The sequence below is a fragment of the Protopterus annectens genome, chromosome 11.part0 (assembly GCF_019279795.1).
Source record: "Protopterus annectens isolate FY-2018-M chromosome 11.part0, PAN1.0, whole genome shotgun sequence".
Lineage (NCBI taxonomy): Eukaryota > Metazoa > Chordata > Ceratodontiformes > Protopteridae > Protopterus > Protopterus annectens.
Window position 1 is genome coordinate 1,152,455,740 of NC_056745.1, and position 20,173 is coordinate 1,152,475,912.

General features: G+C 39.5%; 1 protein-coding gene across 1 annotated transcript in view; it reads right to left on the bottom strand.

The window, feature by feature from the left end:
* FBXL13 (F-box and leucine rich repeat protein 13) overlaps positions 1-20,173 on the bottom strand; it is a 2,081,262-nt gene that overhangs the window by 1,932,505 nt on the left and 128,584 nt on the right. The window lies entirely within an intron of this gene.

Consider the following 20,173-nt stretch of genomic DNA (forward strand, 5'->3'; position numbering starts at 1 on the left):
GAGATGATGGAAATGAAGTGCCTGCGAAGGGTGGTAGGATGTGCACTGTAGGACAGACAAAGAAATAAGGACATAAGAGCAGAAGCCAAATTAGCTCCAATTGCAGGAAAGAACAAAGACAACAGATTATTGTGGTTCGGACACGTGCAGAAAAGCAAAAGACAATCTGGTGAAGAAGATTTGGGACAAAAAGGAAGGTTAGAAGAAACAAGGACATCCAGCAAAGAGGTGGATGGATTGTGTGAAAGAAGATCTGTGATAGTCAGACATGAGTGTTGAAGAAGGCAGAAGTGTGGCATTGAATTGAGAGAGATGACAACAGTTAACACAATACCCCAACCCTACGTAGAAAAATGGTAAAAAGCGGCATGATGATGACTGACCCATAGTGAGTTTGTCCAGGATATGGAAATGGAAACCACCATGGTCTGAGAAATCATGGCAGTGCTTCGCTAGTTGTTTTGTGAGGCTCTCTAGACTTGTCGGACAGATAGTGTGCCACCTTGATTTTATAGTTGTTCACAGTTTTCCCTAAGTAAAAACAACTGCAGCCTTTATGCTGTGCACGGTATATCACAAAAGCAGTGTTGCAATTACCAGAACAAGTGCAGCTGATTTTTCTCCTGAGTACTGGACAAAAGAATAGTCTTTGCTGCTCATGAATTTGCCAAGGTAATAGATTCATAGACCACTTTCCTGTACTTTATTGTGCTGTAACTACTTAATGCTCACTGGCAAGGATTTACTTCTACTGTCACTACAGTACATGTGAGAGGTAAAGTTGAATGCTAGCCTCTCATCCAAACATACGCACAGTACCCACGAGGTTGTTAATGTTCACACCTACCTTGTCATCGCATGTTATTCATGTAAAAAGAAGCCCTCTTATGCTGTGACACTTTGAAAGTCTTTCTTTCCAAACCTCAAAGGCAAAATATAACTTCTCATACCACTCTTTTATCATCATTTATCAAAAACCCTACTCAGAGAAGTCATCATATGAGCTTATCTGAACCCTTAAGACATCATAAGCCAGCCAAAATACAAGGAACACTCCCAGTCCTAAATGACTACATAGTAAAACATACAGATACACAGATACTCCGCTCACAAGACTTGACAAAGAATGGGTTACAGCAAGCTGCCTGTCAGTTGCCAGGATATGGCAGCTGTGTAGGGCTGTCAATTCTCTTCATCCTAGATGCTCCTATGATATGGTCATTATTCATGTGGGTGTGAATGACTTGAGATACAAATCCTTGGATTTATGAAGACAGCCATGACAGAGCTCTCATAGTATACATCCAAGGCAGGTATAAAGTTAGTCTTGAGCAGCATCCTGCCTTCGCCAAGAATAAAGGCACAATATAATCAAGAGGTGATTGACTTTGATAGTTGGCTCAGCTGCTGATGTAATTCTAGGGGATCCAAAGTGTGTCATCTTGGAATGAGATGGCTGACTATCCTACCCAATTTGCCATTAATGGCCTGCACCTCTCATCCCAGGGCTTTTGCATACTGGCCAGGATCTTCTCTACCCCCATAATGACTTTCCAGGTAATGTCAACCTGCTCCACCTACCAACTTACATAAACCAACCAAGAGATAATTTGGTAGCAGTGCCAGAAGCCTAGCTAAAAAACTGACATCCTTAGAAGCCTTTTTAAACCTAAAAAAGTATAGACATCTGCATTATTACCAAAGCATGGTTCTAGTGCAGTAATAACACACTTTCACTTCCACAGCTCAATGCACATCACATGTACAGATACCCTACTGAGGGTGCCTCTGTAAACAGTGGTGGTGTGTCACTATACCTCCACAAATTCTTCACCTCTGGGCTTATACAAGCAGATAATGACCATGAATTCCTTCACATCCTAGTAGCTATAAGACCCTTACCACTTCCTGTCCAACTACAGAACCCCATCTATGTCACCCACAACTTAAAAGGCATATATAAATAAGCTGCAGTCCTATGCTATCAAACCAAACACTACTATACTCTAAGATTTCAATTATCCATCTATTTACTCTTGATACATATACTACTGCAAATAAATATGCAAAATGCTTCTCAGTCTTCATTAATATTAACTCACTGGACCAGATTGTACACAATACTACAGGGGGATCAAATATTTTGGGCTTGATCATTAGAAATATAGCACCAATACTCTCTGCACCTATGATTACACCCTCCCCAGTTACGGCTGATCTTTACTCACTATTAGAACCCAGCCCAAAACTTTTATAAACTCTACCACCTTCTGAGATTTCTCTAAGGCAAAGTTATTTCAGCTATAGGCGGACCTAAAATGTTGACCCCTGAGGAGTTTCAAGCACCCCATCCCCTTGAAGACCGTACAGCACTCACTGCTACATTCAAGGAAAGGTTCTATTCTCACCTCAATACCTGCATCATGACATCAGTTCTGATCTGTAAAAAAACACAGTACCATATTTAGGAATAAATCCAATTTGGTGGTACCCTAGAATACACAAAATCTCTATAATGAGAAAAAACATTTCTCCTAATCACAAATGACAAATCCCACCTCAAAATTAAATTCAAAACGTTAAAGAGTTTAAAAACAAAATAAAGTCTTTCAAAGGCAATTAGGAAGTCGAAATTGTCTCTTCTGTTAAAGAGGATCACAAGCCCTTCTTCAATTTATCAGAAACCTTAGAAACAATACCCAGCACTATTCTGAGTTGATGCATAACAGCTTCACCTACTCTGCCCCTGAAGCACTGCTGGCCCTTTATCAGTCTCCTCTCCAATCATCACTCCTGAAAAAATCCTAAAGGCTGTCTCAGATGTGAAAAATGCCAGTTAACTATAGCCAGTCCAGTGGCACAGATGTATAAAGGCCTGACTATGACCCAGGTGGCTAGAGTTTGATCAGTAGGGCGGAAGCTTGACTGGGCTAGCTGGGAGGATGGGAATGCCCATCCTATTGGAGGAGCAGAACTGGTCATAAGTTGTAGCAGTCCTTTTGAATGAAGGAGGCAAGCTTCTTAATGCAAATGAAGGGTTACACCAAATAAAATGTCCTCATTGTCATATGCCCAGTGAGGGCACATGTGACCTTTATGATTGTCTAAATGATGGCCCTTGGATAGATCTGAAAAATTAGTCCTGTTGGGGAAGCTTGATCATCAGCAAGTATGGGGCAAAAAGCATAAAGAAAAAAAATAGTATTTCATTGGGGCCCAACAATGTGTTGGGGGCAATTCCTTGCCAGTATGAAGGACTGCCTTGCTGACCCACTCTTCAATCTGTTCAACCTCAGCATTTCATTTATTTGTGCCGGAGGCTTAAAGAACTGTGGTGGTCATTCCCCTATGCAAGAGAGTTTCTAACACTGATCATGGTAACTATAGATCCATAAGCCTCACAAGACAATGAAACCAATCATTATGGATCTCATAAACATAGACATTGGCAGTCTAAAGTCCCTTTAAGCAAATCAGTTTGGGTTTATAAAGGGTAGGCCCTGTTTGTTTAACCTGGTCAAAGCAACTAAGGCTTTAGATGAAGGAAAGTTTGTACACCCAGCTAACTTCAGCTGACCTAAACATTTTACCATAATTCTTCACTAAGGTATCAGAGATAAACTTATCAAACCAAATGTAAACCCTTATGTAACATGATGGATATCAAACTGGCTCAATCCAGCAAATTAAGACTGGGGATGCACTCTCCTTGAAAAGGTGTGTGACCAATGGTGTCCTCCAAGGCTCTGTACTGGGGCTGTTCCGGTTTGTTTTTTTAATTTGTTGACATCACAGCTGATGTCAAAGACCTCTGGCTGACCAAGCGTGTTGAAGATTGTAATCTTGGAACCATTGTCAACTTCCCAGGGGACTCCTAGATCCTACAGCAAGGATCAACATACATGAACGAATGGTGCCATGACTATGCTCTCAAGCTAATTGCTAAAAAGTATAGTATCATATTGTTTGGCAAACAGTAACACCCACGGTCATTCTACATTAAATGGAACCTACTAAAAGCAGACACAGTTATCAGAAACCTGAGCACATTTGCTGATAATGGGCTGTCCTTCAACCATCAAGTCATCACAGTTGTTAGAAAACCCTTCTGTTTAGCCCAGCTATTGCCATGACTCTCTATTCCTTCTCCTTTATCAGGCCCATATTGGAGTACAATGCTCCCCATGGTACACACCTAACTAGACACATGATCCAATCTGAAGGACCCCAACATTTTCCCATCAAGAAGATCAAGGGTTTCAGCTCAATTATCTATGCAGAATGCCTTAAAGCTTATATCTTTTCTGTCTCTCATATAGACTACTTAGAAGTGCCCTTTGCCTTGCCTACAAAGTCTCAAAAGACCATTTTGAGTGACCTCCTTCTTATTTGTAAAACCAGCAACACCATGAGCAGTCATACTAAAAAACTTAACTTTCATTGTAACAATAACTGAATATGCTGGCAGGATAGATCACAGCCATTAAGTTAACACTAAATACATACCATACGGCTCCAGGAAGCCTAAGAAACCACTTGAAGTCAGTGTTAGCCCTGCTCGCTTTCCTGAGCGGCAGTGTTAGCCCTGCTCCACTTGCACTCACCCTGCACGGGCTCACTTTGTGCCCCTCCCTGCCCCAAATTCCACCCTCCCCCAGTACCATTAAATTTACAGTTACTCAGCTACACCCCCTGTTATAACATCAGCTTTCACCTAACATACTTTCTCCACCTACTCTATTACCTCTGAATTCACCATCAGATCTTCTGCTGTTGTGCCATACAAACAACAGATCCTAACTACTATACCCCTCCTCAAATAATGCTATACTCCTCTTTACTACCCATTCTGCTGGCCACTTGCTTACTCACCTAGTATGAAAACCAGTTTCTCATTGATTATCAGTACCCAAAAGGCCATACTATCACCCCAGCTGTAAACTATCCCACCTTCAACCATGCTAATAATAATGGGTCCAACTCAACATCTTGTTCACTCTTTCAGCATATCAACCCCTGGCACATTAACCCTAGATCTAGACAATACTACAAACTCCTGAAGCTTATCACTAAGCACCGACCTAGCCTAACACTCGGTGGGGATATTCACCCCAACACTGGTCCATCCACTTCTGATATATATACCCCCTCTACTTGTAACCTAAGCTATAAAACTATAATCAATAGAACAACTAACTCTCTCCTGGCCTGTCATCTCAATATTAGAAGCATTAATAACAAGGTACATGAACTGCATGCACTCCTGGCTGTCCACTCCCCTGATATTCTCTATCTGAAACCTGGTTAAAACCTAACACTACCAACAATGAAGTATTACCACCTGGGTATAACATACACAGGCTGGATCGTGTTTCCAGGCAGGGGGGGTGGGGTAGCTATACTCTACAAATCTGAGTTGAATGTGACCATAGATGTTACTCAACCACCTCAGATTAATAACTCCGAAATTCTTGCCACTAGATTGCAACTTAACAAAAGTAAATGCATCAACATCATCTGCATGTATATTCCTCCAGGTAATAATATAGCCACACTTGAAGATACCCTACACTCGTTATCATGTCATTACCCCCAAGAAACCCTACTACTCGGAGATTTTAACATAGACTGGGGCACCTGTTCCTCAGAATCCCCATCTACCCCATAATAACCTGCACGCACTTGCAGAAATCATAACCACCCCTACCAGGCTAGATAAACCCAACCAAAAAGAAAGCATACTCAACTGGGTACTTGTAAATAGTAACCCCAACTGTATGCCGCTGGTACCCTCCCCAATGACCTAAGTGACAACTAGCTCACTTATATAGTTAAGCAAAAAGCCATTAATGCCCAACAACTTTTACTCAGAAAAGTTAGAAACAAAAAAGACTTTCACCCTGCCAAATTCCAACAGGAACTTAACTCTGTAATTGGTGTATTCTAAAACACCTCCCCTTAGAGGAGGCAGTTGCATATTTTAACAACAAATTTCTTAAAATCCTTGATTTGCATGCACCTGCCCGTTCAAATAGAACAAAAGCAAAAACTGCACCATGGCTTTCTAAAGAGTCTTGACTAAAAATTACCAGTAGAAACAAATTTTGTGCTCTATGGCGCCCTACTAAAGACCCCCAAGATCATGTTAAATACAGGCAAGCTAGGAATGGAAAATTACATTTTGTTTGCTTTTTATGCACATTCTTTTATTTTTCACATTATTATTGTCTATAATTGTTTTGCACTATTTTTTAATCATGTTTTCTTGACAGGAAATGATGTCATTATTGCTTTATTGGTATAAGTTTCTCTGGCCTGTGCATCTACCGTACTTGCTAGCTCTTCATTTGCTTGCATTGTTTCCTAGCTGGCTGTTGGTTTTGGAACTTTTGAAGCAGTAACCATTTTGTGGTGTGGTTTGGTTTTTGGTAGAGGAGGATTCCTCACCCTGTTTCTGTCCTGTTTTATCTACATGGTTTTCCTGTGAAGACTTCATCGCCCGGTACTGTTACTGTCAGGTGATTTTCACCTTGGACTCATTCGCTTAGTATGTGATGGATCTTTGTAAACTTTTGCAGCTAAACGGCACATATCGTATACGCCAAGGCAGATTGAAGCACCAATTGCCTTGCCATCGTTTTGCCATTTCTATTGGATTACACCACAAGCGTCTGTAGGAACCTTTGATCTTGATCGGATTTTTTGTTTCCCTACATGTTTGGGCTGGTATATTTTATTTTCAGTGTCTACTTTGCAAATTGAACAAGTGGCTCCATTCTGGTCAGTAATTGCGCGATATTCTTGTAAGATAGTATTCCTATGTTTATGTGGATCTATGTACATGTTGGTTCGGGACAATAAGGTAACTTTACAGTGATTATTACCAATAGGGATATATTTTGGAAGCATTCGCCTTTTTTATGCAGCGGTTCATCTCTGGTTTCTTCCAAGGTGTTAGCTGTGACATTCATCCACCATTTTCCTTGTGAAGAACTAAATCAGCGTTCCATCTTTTGAACAATCGTTTTTGTTTTTTTTCCATTTTTGACATCAATATGGACCTACATATATGTTTGGGACACTAGGGAATGTGTTCATGATTTTTTTACAAATAGGGACATATTTTTTGTGTCTCTTTTTATAGATGCACCGGTTTATTCCCGGTTCACTTATGGGCTTTGGCATTGATAACTAATTACCAATTTTTACAACAAAACCATAACGTTGTTTCACTCTTGATTGGTAATCATATTTGATTCTTGGTATATTTATATTATAACATCTATGTAGATGTCTGTATATGTTCTTTGGGGACAATAGGTGTTTATATTGGTACACACCTATTTAGGACTCGATCAGAAGAATCAGTCTCTTCATATTTATTGGTTGAATTCATCGATGTGTATGGATATTCACAAAGGAAAAACATAGCGTTTTCCAAGCTTACTTTATTATTTTAAACTACTCTAGGATCCCAGCTATATACCATTGTTTTAGGGACAATAGGGGTTGTATTAGACCATACCTTACATTTATGCCAACTGGGAGACTCTTTTCAAAGTATTTGCTGTAATATTTATGAATGACAGTTAAATGTGTTCATTTTCACTTGTTTGACACAATTTATATTCATAACAAAGATTATAATTTTAGTTTTTAATACTCTCCTAGTTTCCAATTGTTAACAGCTATATATACTCATTTCTTTGAGTAATACATTTGTTCTTATATTTTTTGCTCTGACTGGGTTCCACATTTGAAGTATACAGTAATTGATTTATTGTACTGTATCATTATTTACAAATTTCCTCTCCATCTGTTTTTTTACATTGGAGTATACCACTATTATTGGGTTCCTAACATTAGCATTCTTATTGACATCTTATTTGGTCAGGTTATCATTATTCAGACTTGGGTGCCCTATAATTTTTTGGGGCAGACATACATTTTGGTCTGAGAATTATCGGTTGTTTTTTTTGTAACTAACTACTGGCTATTTCCTGTGTGTGTGTGAACCCATACAATTTATACAATCAGTTTTTTGGTCATCCAGTTTTTTAATATTACTAATCTTTATCACTGGGTACAAGTACTGCATCAACACAGGTTTTGAACCAGATATCAGGGTCTTTTTGCATTAGTCAGTATTTGTCTACTATCCACAATTGAGGACATATGCCTATTGACTAGGTTCCCCCTTACACATATTTTTTTGTAAAAAAATTTTTTGTGATTGGCTGTTTTGTAAATTTTGTGTTCAGGTCAGGTGCCATATTACTATCACTCAGCTCCGGAATTCTGGTCCCCTTATCAAGTGTGGTTCAAGTATTCACATTGATTTGCATTTTGGACTTTGACTTTCACGATATTATCCTTCACAGTGTATATTTGGGGACATCTGGACCCTCTGGTGGAATCTGGGTACTTCTCTGTGATACATATTTGATACTATCATTTTATTTACTTTTCAGTGGGAACCATGGCCATCCACCCTCTGGATTAGTTGCACTTTCAGTGTTTTTTACAGTGTAATTTCTCACATCTGGGAAGATTTACATCACATTTGACATTAGCCTTTTAGACAACCTATTGCCATGGATCTCAACAAATTACTTCAGGGGCTATGTGCAGACAAGGAAGACATCCAAGTCTTTGGAATAGAATTGAACAATGGCTCCAAGCAAAATAATATAACTGATCCAGTTGGCAGTTGTAGTCTCTTATTTACTCAACTAGGGAAGCAAGTTAAAATCTTACGTACCAATATTTGGCATTCCAGGCTTTTCAAAGACTAGCAAAATCGTAATATCACCCCCAAAGGTCTTACAATAAAACAACAACTCCTGGTTGGTAAACCAGATGAAACACTATTAAAGGAATGGAATTTGGCACAACAGAATGCCTCCATGTCCTTTGTGAACATATTAGCTTCCTATTATGACAGGACTATACAGGTCAATATTTGTGATGTACAAGAAATTTGTGATGAATTGAAAGAATATGAACATTTACCCAATTTTAAAGAAAATTTGAGTAAACTATCCAGGGAGTTGATCGCCTTTGAGAATGGCTTAAAGGAGATGAAATTGCACAAATTTTACAGGGATGTGGAAGATTATGAGAGAGGGAAACATTTTGAATCACAGAGAAGTGTCAGGTTTACTGAGGGTACTAGGAATCCCAGGAATTCCAATTTTACACGCAAAAAGAGGCCTCTGTCTATTTTGAAAAAAGGTACCTCACAGGGCACAACTTCGGGGGAGGAATCCTCTACTACCGACACAGAAACCACCCACAACAATGATTCTCTTGTTTCCAAAAGAGATCGTAGCCCAGAATTCCCTTTAGGGGCAGGAGACACGGGGGGGGGGGCGTAAACACAGGGGTACAAACCTTAGAGGACCTTTTTCAGCCCTTTGTGAAATGAATCCTGTTTGTTCTAATGTGCACAACATATCCAGTTTTGTATTAACACCTATTAAAGAATCACTGTTAAATAAAGGTCTTGGTTTTATTCCTGGCTATTTTGTGGATGAGAGTACATTCATTTCTGATATTTTGGCATTTTGTAGAAAAATTAACCTCAAATTATTTTTTGATCAACAGGATCATTCTCAACGATCCGCTGAATTCTGTTTTTTACCATCTAATTTCAATCCACCAATGGATAAACATGTTGCCATTTTCCAGCAAGCTGTCATAAAGGATTTACATCATAATTTGGGCTCTGGGAACATCCTGCGACAGAATTTGAATAGAAAGGAACAACAGGCTTTAGAGGACCTTAAATTTAATACTGATATCATTATTCTTCCTGCGGATAAGGGTGGGGCAGTTGTGGTCATGGACTCCAGTTATTACTGGGCAGAGGGAATTAGACAGTTGTCTAACTCTCAGCATTATTTGAACATGCCCTTGGACCCCACTCCTAACTTTATGAAGGATATAGATGATTTTCTACAATCTGCAGTCGAGGAAGGGATCATTACTGCCAAAACTAAAATTCATTTGATTGTACAGGACCCAGGTAAACAATATTTATATCTATTGCCCAAAATTTATAAATCTTTCAAAACACCTCCTGGTAGACCGATTGTTTCTGGAATTGGCTCACTCACAGAACCTCTGTCCGTTTCTTTGACTGAGTATTTAAAACCTTTATTACCACACATTAGGGCCAGATTAAAAGACACGACTGAATTTTTGCAAATAGTCTCTGATTCTCAATTGGAACCCGATTGGTTAATGTGTACATTGGATGTTAAATCACTCTACACCTGCATTCCCCATTGGGCTGGGTTGATGGCATTGGAGTTTTGGCTCAACAAAATCAATATCTACAGCCAGGTTTTAACACTCTTCTAATTTGCATGGCTGAACATGTACTCACTAAAAATGTGTTTTATTTCCAAGACCAATGTTATTGGCAGATTCAGGGCACAGCCATGGGTGCATCTTTTGCTCCCATCTATGCTGATTTATACATGGGGTATGTAGAGGAACATATCATCTATAATGATTTATCCAATTTGTACCTACCTGAGATTGACATTTGGCGATGCTACTTGGACGATTGTTGGCTTGTATGAAGAGGGGGCATTGAATATCTTGAGGAATTTGTTGATTATCTAAATTGTAACAAATGGGGGGTAGAATTCATTGTAAACTACAATGCTAATGAAATTAACTTTCTTGATGTACACTTAGAGCGTAAACCGGATCACACCTTAAGAATTACGGTCTATAGGAAGTATCCCCAATATAATAGTTTGTTACATGCCTCAAGTCTCCACCCTAAGCATATTATTAATAACATTCCCAAATCCCAGTTTCTCAGAATTAAGATAATTTGTTCCTCACAGCAGGACCTTACTCATTGTCATCAGGATCTAACAAACAGATTTTTGAATAGGGGGTACAGCCAACACAATGTAAAATCAGCATTATTATGGGCTCATAACCAACCAAGGGACAGCCTCCTGACATATAAAGATAAATATACCAGGAATAACCAGGATATTCTCAGGTTGGTTACCACCTTTGGTAGGAACACTGGGCATCTCATTGTGATTATTGATAAACATTGGAATATACTTAAAACTAACACACGACTGGATGATTGGTTGGGTGATAGATGTCAGTTTTCATACCAAAAGGGGAAAACACTAGGCTCCCATTTTTCACACTATAAAAAGATTATGCGTCAGGAGGTCATCTATCACCAAACGACTTTGTCAGGGGAGAAACTAGTTGGGTGTTACCCCTGTGGACATTGTTCCTTTTGCAAATATGTCTTTAAGACCAAGAACTTCACTAGCAAGAATACAGGCAAACTATTTGACATCTATTGCTTTGCCAATTGTGGAACGGATTGGGTCATCTATTTAGCCACATGTACCTGTCAAGCATTTTATATTGGACAAACATCCAGATAGTTTAGATTCCGGATGTTGGAACATTTAGGGGACATCAGGAATGCCAGAATGACCAATGCCTTGTACAAACATTGCTTAATTCATAATACAGTCAAATTTTCATTTACTATCATAGATAGAATATTGGGAAACAAATCCTTTAAAACAGGGTGGCATAACCTACTAAATATTAAGGAAAAGAAATGGATTGTCAAACTGGGTGGTCTTTTTCCACCATGTTTAAACGACAAATTATAATATTTTTATTTGTCTATAGTAGGTTTTTGCTTGTGACTTTTTGAGTGGAATATTGCAATATATATTTTCATTACATTTTGTTTGCTTTTTATGCACATTCTTTTATTTTTCACATTATTATTGTATATAATTGTTTTGCACTATTTTTTAATCATGTTTTCTTTTTTTTTTTTTAATATTTTTATTCATTTCCAAAAACAAGAAAACATGAATGCAGGTTATTTATGACAATGAAGTATTTACAAATTATTTAAAAAGGTAGGCTAAAACCTCTAAACAGATATCAAACATTAAAACCAAAATAAAGTATTTACAAGGGTGTCTATTGTTGACATATAATTGACTTTCTATACAATTGTTTCCTGATTATAATCTGCTGCAGTCATTATTCTCCAGTATTTCAGTTACTTTTTGCCATGCTACGTATAATGATGTAGTTCTTTCAGTTCTTCCTTTAATAGTGTTCATTTCCAATTGCGATACTGCTGACACCATAATCATGAATTGCTTAAAAGTTGGAGAAGCTTTGGATTTCCAGTTTGATGTAATGTTCTTCCTTGCAATAGCTAGGAGAGTCCATAAGATTACATATTTTGTTCTTGGCACACAGTCAGGTACAGGTGCATTAAACAAAATAATAGATTTGGAAATCTGGAATTTATCATTGAATACCATTTGCAGAAAATAATTTATTTTATCCCAATATGGTTTAATCAAATGGCATTCGTAGAACATATGTTGCCAGTCAGCTTTTATTGATAAATCACATCTCCAGCAGCCAATATTTTTCTTAAACATAAGTTCCATTTTATGAGGGGTTACATAAGATCTGTGTATGAATTGCCATGTAAAAAGTCTCCAATGTAATGAAAGTGATGTCTGCTTTGGAGAGAGAAGAATTTGTTTTTTATCTCTGTCATTTGGCACATGTCCATTAACTGATCTATAATAATTCCATATTTTGTTATTATTATGCATTTTTTTTGTTTATTTTATAAATAGATGATAAGTATCCCTTTCCAGTAATGGGTTGATTCGTTAGTAATATTATATGTTCTATAAGGTTAGGAACATTTTGTCTTATTGATGGTTGCATTGTTTCTTGTTTGCTTATATATACTGTCTTAATTCTTGTACATGTAACCACGAACTGTCTTCCATATTTAATTTCTGTTTAATCTGGTCTATTGTCAGAGGTTTTCCAGAGTTTAGCAATTGATAACAATATATTAATCCCTTTTCTTTAAGCATGTTGACTACTTCCATATTAAATGTTATTATATTACCTTGTGTGTACGCTACTGGATATAAAATAAATGACCATGCTTTAATATCAGGATTGCTATTAATAAGATTTTGGAAAATGTTTAATGTATAAGTAATGTATTTAGAACTTATATTTTTATTCTTATGTATCCTCATATATTCCTTCATCAGCCATAGAAAATTGTTTGGTATGAAATCTGTATACTTTTGTGCTACTACAAATCCTAATCATGTTTTCTTGACAGGAAATGATGTCATTATTGATTTACTGGACTACATATAAATGCAGTTTTTGTGCTGCCAACCATGTTAAACCACTGAGGAAAGCTATATGCTGAAACCAGTCTGGTTATAATAAACACCTTCTGCTTCATTTTTCCTGGTGCTGGCTGTTTTGTCTTCATACAAGTTTATCTGGCCTGTGCATTTACCATACTTGCTAGCTCTTCGTTTGCTTCCACCCTGATTTGCTCAGCTACATCTCCTACAGATTTATGGTCTGCTACTCAGTCCACCTTTAATACTATAGAAAACTGGCTCTCTGAACATCGATTGATACTAAATCCCAAAAAAAACTAAAATGATGTTATTCTCACCAACACAAAGGTGTGCTGCTTTTACCTTTATCATAAATGCAAATGATGGCACAATAATCTCCCCCGACCCCTCTACAAAACTATTAGGTGTCATTATTGATAATAACCTAAAATTCGACCTACATGTAAACCAATCGATCAAAACCATCAATAAAAAACTAGAGTCACTTTACAGAATAAAAGCCCTCCTCACCACTCCAGCCAAAATTGCCATAGCTCGCTCTCACCTACGTTCAACACTTCTATATGCATCCAACCTACTCTCTAATCTAAACAAGACTGTACTCGACCTGTTATAATGACATTGCCAGGTTTGCCGCTGGCCTGCCTTTTAGGACACCCCACTGCATCAATCTTAACCAGCTTGGGTGGCTTGAACTACCCAGTCTAATCTAATATAACCTACTGATTATGGCTAATAAAATCCTTTATAATCCAGATAATACTCCAGCATTTAAAAATCTTATCACCTCCTACAACAATCCACGACTGCTTCGATCTTCAAACAGTCTACTAATTCAGACAATCAAAATTAACAATGCAGCCAGTGATTCCCTCTTTGCAAACTCTGCAGGCAGAGCCTGGAACTCACTTCCAGCTGATATTACTTTGCTCTCCTCCATAGGCCCATTTAAAACTAGACTCAAGCAACATCTGGCACTAAACTGGCTTTGCCACTGCAACAAGCCTGGCTAACACTCATCAAGAATGTGAAAAATCTATTAATCAGATTACTGTTGAACTTACTCCTGACTGTCACCAGGGGGTAACTCTGACCTGTGAACTTGTCTACTCATGTTTGCTTATGTATTCTCTGTCTATACCATATTTGCAATGTGTTTTTATTGTTTTTATTGTATCTGCTTACCTTGGAGCTTTTCTCCCCGGGCCTCCGCTGAAAATGGACATGAATCCAGTTGGACTATCCCGGTCAACAAATGTAAAATAAAATAAATAAATAAAATAAAAATAGATACCTCACTTAAATAATTCCTCTTTGCTGTAATAGACTCCCCTTAATATTTAACAAAGTGGTTCCCTTACCGGATGCAAATGCAGTCTGGATGAATGATTGGATAACAGTAAATATATCCTTGGTATCACCCCAAAAACCCTCTTGGTATGGGGTAGTAAGCAGTGAGAACTGATGTGGCTAGGCTACAGTCTCAATGATTAATTGCTTAGTAATAACCTACGAATGTAGAAGGCTAATGAAGTTTAATTATGTTAAGGGGTGGGCCGTTAAGTATGAACTTGTAGCAATCACTAGTGGTAATATGAGACAGAAGTAGGAGCAGCTTCTGAAGTTAAGTTGCAGCTAAAATGGTCATCAGGCCAGCAAACATATCCAGTTAATAGAGGCTTAAATAATTAGGTAGGACACAAAACTCATGAGCCACTGGACTTAAGACTATAATAGAAAGAGAGTCAGGGTGAGTGCGGTGTGGAAATCAAAATTTACTCACATAGCATTCTGCCCTAGCAAATGTCTCAAGAAGAAAATTTGGTGCTTTCGTTGCCTTAAGCAATAATAATAATTTCCATCCTTTTCCGCAATTTGCAACCACTTAATCCACTTTAAGCCACACAAAAAGAAACAAAAGGTTTGCTTTCCGCCCTAACCAAAAACTTTTAAAACTGAAAAAAAATCTTTATAAAATAGCACTGCAATACAATAGAAAAAGAAGATGTTAGTATGCTAAAATAAATAAATAAATAGATAAATAAACAAACAAACAAACAAATAAATAATCTAATTTACTCAACAGAGCAGTTCTGACAACAGAATTCTGACAAGCCACTCTGGCTACCCTTATAAATTAACTGGCAGTTGGTGTAAAAGTTAAGGCTGTGAGCTGTAATTCTAGTGGTAAGGGTTTGATTCCCTCAGCCATCCATCCATTGCTCTTCAGTTACTACTGAAAAGGGACTGTATGTCCCATGGGCCTACCTAGTTAACAAATAAGTTTATGAGTGAGGCCTCAGTGGCCTAATGGATAAGGCATTGGCCTCCTGAGCCAGGGATTGTGGGTTTGAGTCCCATCTAGGGTGACATAATCTTGTTACAAGTAGAACTTTAAGGTTACAAGGGTTGGCATAGTGGTTAAGGTGTCTACCTCACAGACACAAGCTACAGGGTTTCATTTTTACCTTTGAGGGAAATTGGCTAGACTTAAAATGACCACAAGGGCAGCTAGCCTAGTATTTACTTAAGGAGAAGGTCACGGGGAGCTGCCTGTCAGGCGCTAGGATCCGCCACATAACACAAGCACTCAGGTCACTCCAAGGCAAGCACAAATATGACTCAGTCATTGTCCATGCTGGTGTGAATGACCTGAGACGTACCTCCCTGGACTACATGAAAAGAGACATAGAGGAGCTCTCTGAGCATGTAGCCCAGGCCTGTATGACCCTGACCTTGAGTAGCATCTTACTTTCACCAAGAATGATGCCACAATATGAAGATAAGATGATCAATTTCAACAATTGGCTTAAGTATTGGTGTCATTCAAAGGGGATCCAATGCCTGTCAGCCTGGGATGACATGCTCGACAAGCCACGATGCTTCGCTAGGGATGGCTTGCACCTGTCACCCCTGGGCTTTCGGATATTGGCAAAGGCTCTTGCTACCCCCATAGTGCCTTTTTTAGGCAAGGCTCAAAAGACAAACCCACCTCCATAGGTATCACAAGGGATAAGAAACTAAGAGTAATGCTACTCAACACCAGAAGTCTAAACCTCAAGATGCATGCACTCAAAACTCTCCTTAGCATGGAGAACATCGATATCTGTGCAGTAACAGAAACCTGGTTCAAGGCTCCCTAGAGCACCCCAGCACTACCAGGTTATACCTTATACCATGTCTTTCGGCCCCAAAACTTGGACCGAACCACAAAAGGAGGGGGAGTATCAATATTCATCAAAGATACCCACACCTCCAGGTTGGTGGCACAGCACGAAGCATCAGAGACTATCTATGTGCAACTAACAGTGGGTAAAACTGCCTTACAGTTTATAGCCTGCTACAGACCACCCTCCCAAACCCAGGAACCCCACTTGGCCTTCCTGAGAACACTGGAAAATATGAAGGTCTCTCCAAACACCATTATATTGGGCGATTTCAACTACCCAAACATAGACGTGGAGCATTACTCTAGCTCCAACACCCTAGCCCAAAGGTTCCTAGAATTTATAAACTCAAATGCTATGGAACAACTTGTTACCACTCCCACAAGAGGGGAAAACATACTGGACCTGATCATCACCAACATGGGGACTCTGTGCTCCAGACCAGAAGTGTATCCCTCACTGGTAAGATCACACCATAAACTAATCTCACTGGATATTCACATCCCGACTCCACCCCCTGCCCTGAAAACCACAGTGAAAAACTTCTCTAAAGCAAATTTCACACTCCTCAAAACCGAGGTGGCATCCTTCAAAGCCCCTGGGCCTGTGGAAAATACAGCCCAGACCACAGAATCCTTTATAAACACATTCTATGAACACCTTCAGGAATGCATGGATCATGCAATCCCAAATAAAACCAAGACCCAATCCTCCAAAGGCAGACGTCCTGTCTGGTGGACCCCAGCCATAAACAAACTATACAACAGAAGGAAGAAGCTACTACATGATAGAGCAAAATCCCAAAAAGGGAAGGCATCTCTGATCAGTATTAGCAAAAAACTACGGGCACTCATAAAATTGTCTAAGGCCAGCTTCGAGAGAAAAATTGCACAGGACACTAAGGATAATCACAAGGCTTTCTTTAGTTATGTTAGGAACCTGGGTGGGAATTCCCAGACATGCTCAGAATTAGTCCAAAATGACAAAAAATACACCGAACCCACAGACATTGCCAACATCCTAGCTGACAGGTTCAGCGCAAACTCCCCCCCCACCACCAAAAGGGCAAATATCTATCCCAGCAGAGTGCTGCCCCCCTGACATCTCAGATGCTCAGGTAAGAGCTGCCCTCTCCAAAGCAAAAAACACAGCATCAATGGGACCAGACGGTGTCCCGGGGTGCGTCCTACATGAACTACAAGAAGAGCTACACCCAAACATAAAACTACTGTTCAATCTCAGCCTTACTACAGGATATGTACCCAAAGAGTGGTGTACAGCAACAGTGGTCCCTCTCCACAAAGGTGGTGCCTCAACGGATCCTGGAAACTATCGCCCCATAAGCCTGACTAGCTTGGTCTGCAAAGCTATGGAAAGGATCATCATGGACCTCATAAATAAAGATATTGGGGACCTACAGACACTGGATCCTACCCAGTTTGGCTTTGTTAAGGGCAGAGCCTGCCTCTTAAACCTGGTTGATTTCTTTGAAACAGTCACCAAAGCCATTGTTGAGGGGAAGGTGGTCCACACAGCCTACCTGGACCTCGCAAAAGCCTTCGATACAATACCCCACTCGGGCATTATAGATAAGCTCACCAGCTTAAATATAAACCCCTGTGTTACTAGATGGGTTACAAACTGGCTCAAGGACAGAACCCACATGGTTAGAATTGCTGGAGCCATGTCAGACTCCAAACCAGTTACAAGTGGCGTCCCACAAGGCTCAGTCCTGGGACCTCGCTTGTTCGGTATATATTTCTCGGAGGTACAGGCCAACACGGAAGGACTGTGGCTGACCAAGTTCGCAGATGACTGCAAACTGGGCGCCATAATCAACTCTCCAGCCGACACAAGCATCCTCCAAAAGGGCCTCATAGAAACAGACAACTGGTGCCAGAGCCATGGCCTCAAGCTAAACGCCAAAAGTGTATAGTCATCCCTTTGGCAAAAACAAAGTGCCCACAAATTACCACATAGGTGGTAATCCATTAAGTACAGAAGAAGTAATTAGGGACCTGGGGACCCAAGTTGATAGCAATCTCTCATTTGACAACCACGTAGCCAAAGTGGTTAGAAAAACATTTTATATAGCCCACCTAATCGTGAAGGGATTCACATCTAGATCAGGGGAGGTCATCGTGCCTCTTTACTTATCCCTCATCAGGCCCATAATTGAGTACAATGCCCCTTTTGGGATGTACCTTACCAGACACCTGCAGCAACTGGAAAGACCCCCAAAAGTACCTCACCAAGAGGATCAAAGGGCTCAAACAGATGCCATATGCTGCCCGGTTAAAGAAACTCCAGCTCTACTCTGCCTACTCAGAGGCGATCTGTGCCTGACGTATAAAGCCATGTCTAGCCCGGAATTAATGGACATGCTGCACCTCAGAAAATCCAAATCCCATCGAGCTACGCGCTCGAGAGACTTGAACCTCAGCACTGACATAAATAGCACATGCTGGAGGGACAGATTCATAATCCAGAGGCTCCCTTCACTCTGGAATAAAATCCCAGTCCAGGTTAGGCAGAGTCCCTCATTGACTCTCTTCAAGAGGAATCTTGATGAGTGGATGGGAGATCATAGGTTTACCCCGGGTATCACTTCTGTATCACTGTTAGACAGAGGCACAGTATACTAACCTCGAAAAAGGGCATAGCAAAATTAATTTAAAATGGGTGGCGAAAGCCAAACACACTCTGGCTAGGGTTATAAATGCCCTAGGGCAGATAGCCTAGTATGAACCTATGAACCTATGAACTTAAGAGCCTTTTTCTCATATATCGTTAAGAAAAATGAAACTGCTAGATTCGTTAGCCTTTTTTTACTGCTAATAATTGGTTCCTCCAAATGTAACTAACTGCACCAAAAACAATGTGCAATTGCTTTCTGAATCACCCGCATTGCTAGTATCACTATCTAAAAAAATTAAGATGGAATAGACTGAATTTCTTACTGAGGTTGTCAGTATATGTAAATAAATACACGTTACCACAATGCATTTTTCCACTGAAGGATGAAACATCTATTTCAGTCATGCTCTGAAATTCACCAATCAGCCTGCTAGTCTTTGCAGGAAATGGAAAGAGCTTTCAGTAAATGTTTCCCAGTGGCAGAGACATAAAGGGATGTATATCCCACTCTCCTCGTTATGTAAAATTAATTTTATTAATCTGCACTGAAGGAGTACTTTCTGAATCTCGGTCGTTACTACATTCTGCTCTAGGTCCTCTCGCCTATATTTTCTGGGGTTACCACACAAAAGCAGAAGCTAATTTGAATCACTGTAAAATACAACATTCTTTTATCAGGACCCTACTGCATCAGCAGTGCTGGTTTGCTTCTGTCTGAGGTGACCAACTGTCATAAAAAGTAAACCAACATTTTGTAGGAGAAAAAATCTTGTACTGTATACAGTACAGTACAGTGATTACGTTCCAATATCAGGAAAAAGACAAACTACTTAAATGCTTCTGTAGCATTAGACATGATCTTAACAATTGTTAAGCATGCCCTAAGCTTAATGATTAAGATCAAATCACCAGGCACCAAATCCAAACAGTGAAGGCTGGCAAGCGACAGTGGCAGAGTTTAAACAACTTCATTTCTGCCTGCTATCTATGCCAGTAATCTATCCCTAATGCAGAAATTAAGCTTTCTAAACTCTGCTACCAATTTCCCCTTGGAGTAAGACCTGTATTTGTGTTACTACTGTCTGAAAGCGGTCACTAAGTGCATTATGGCTCTGAAAGCCAGCAAAATACTTAATGCTTATTTCCGGGTCA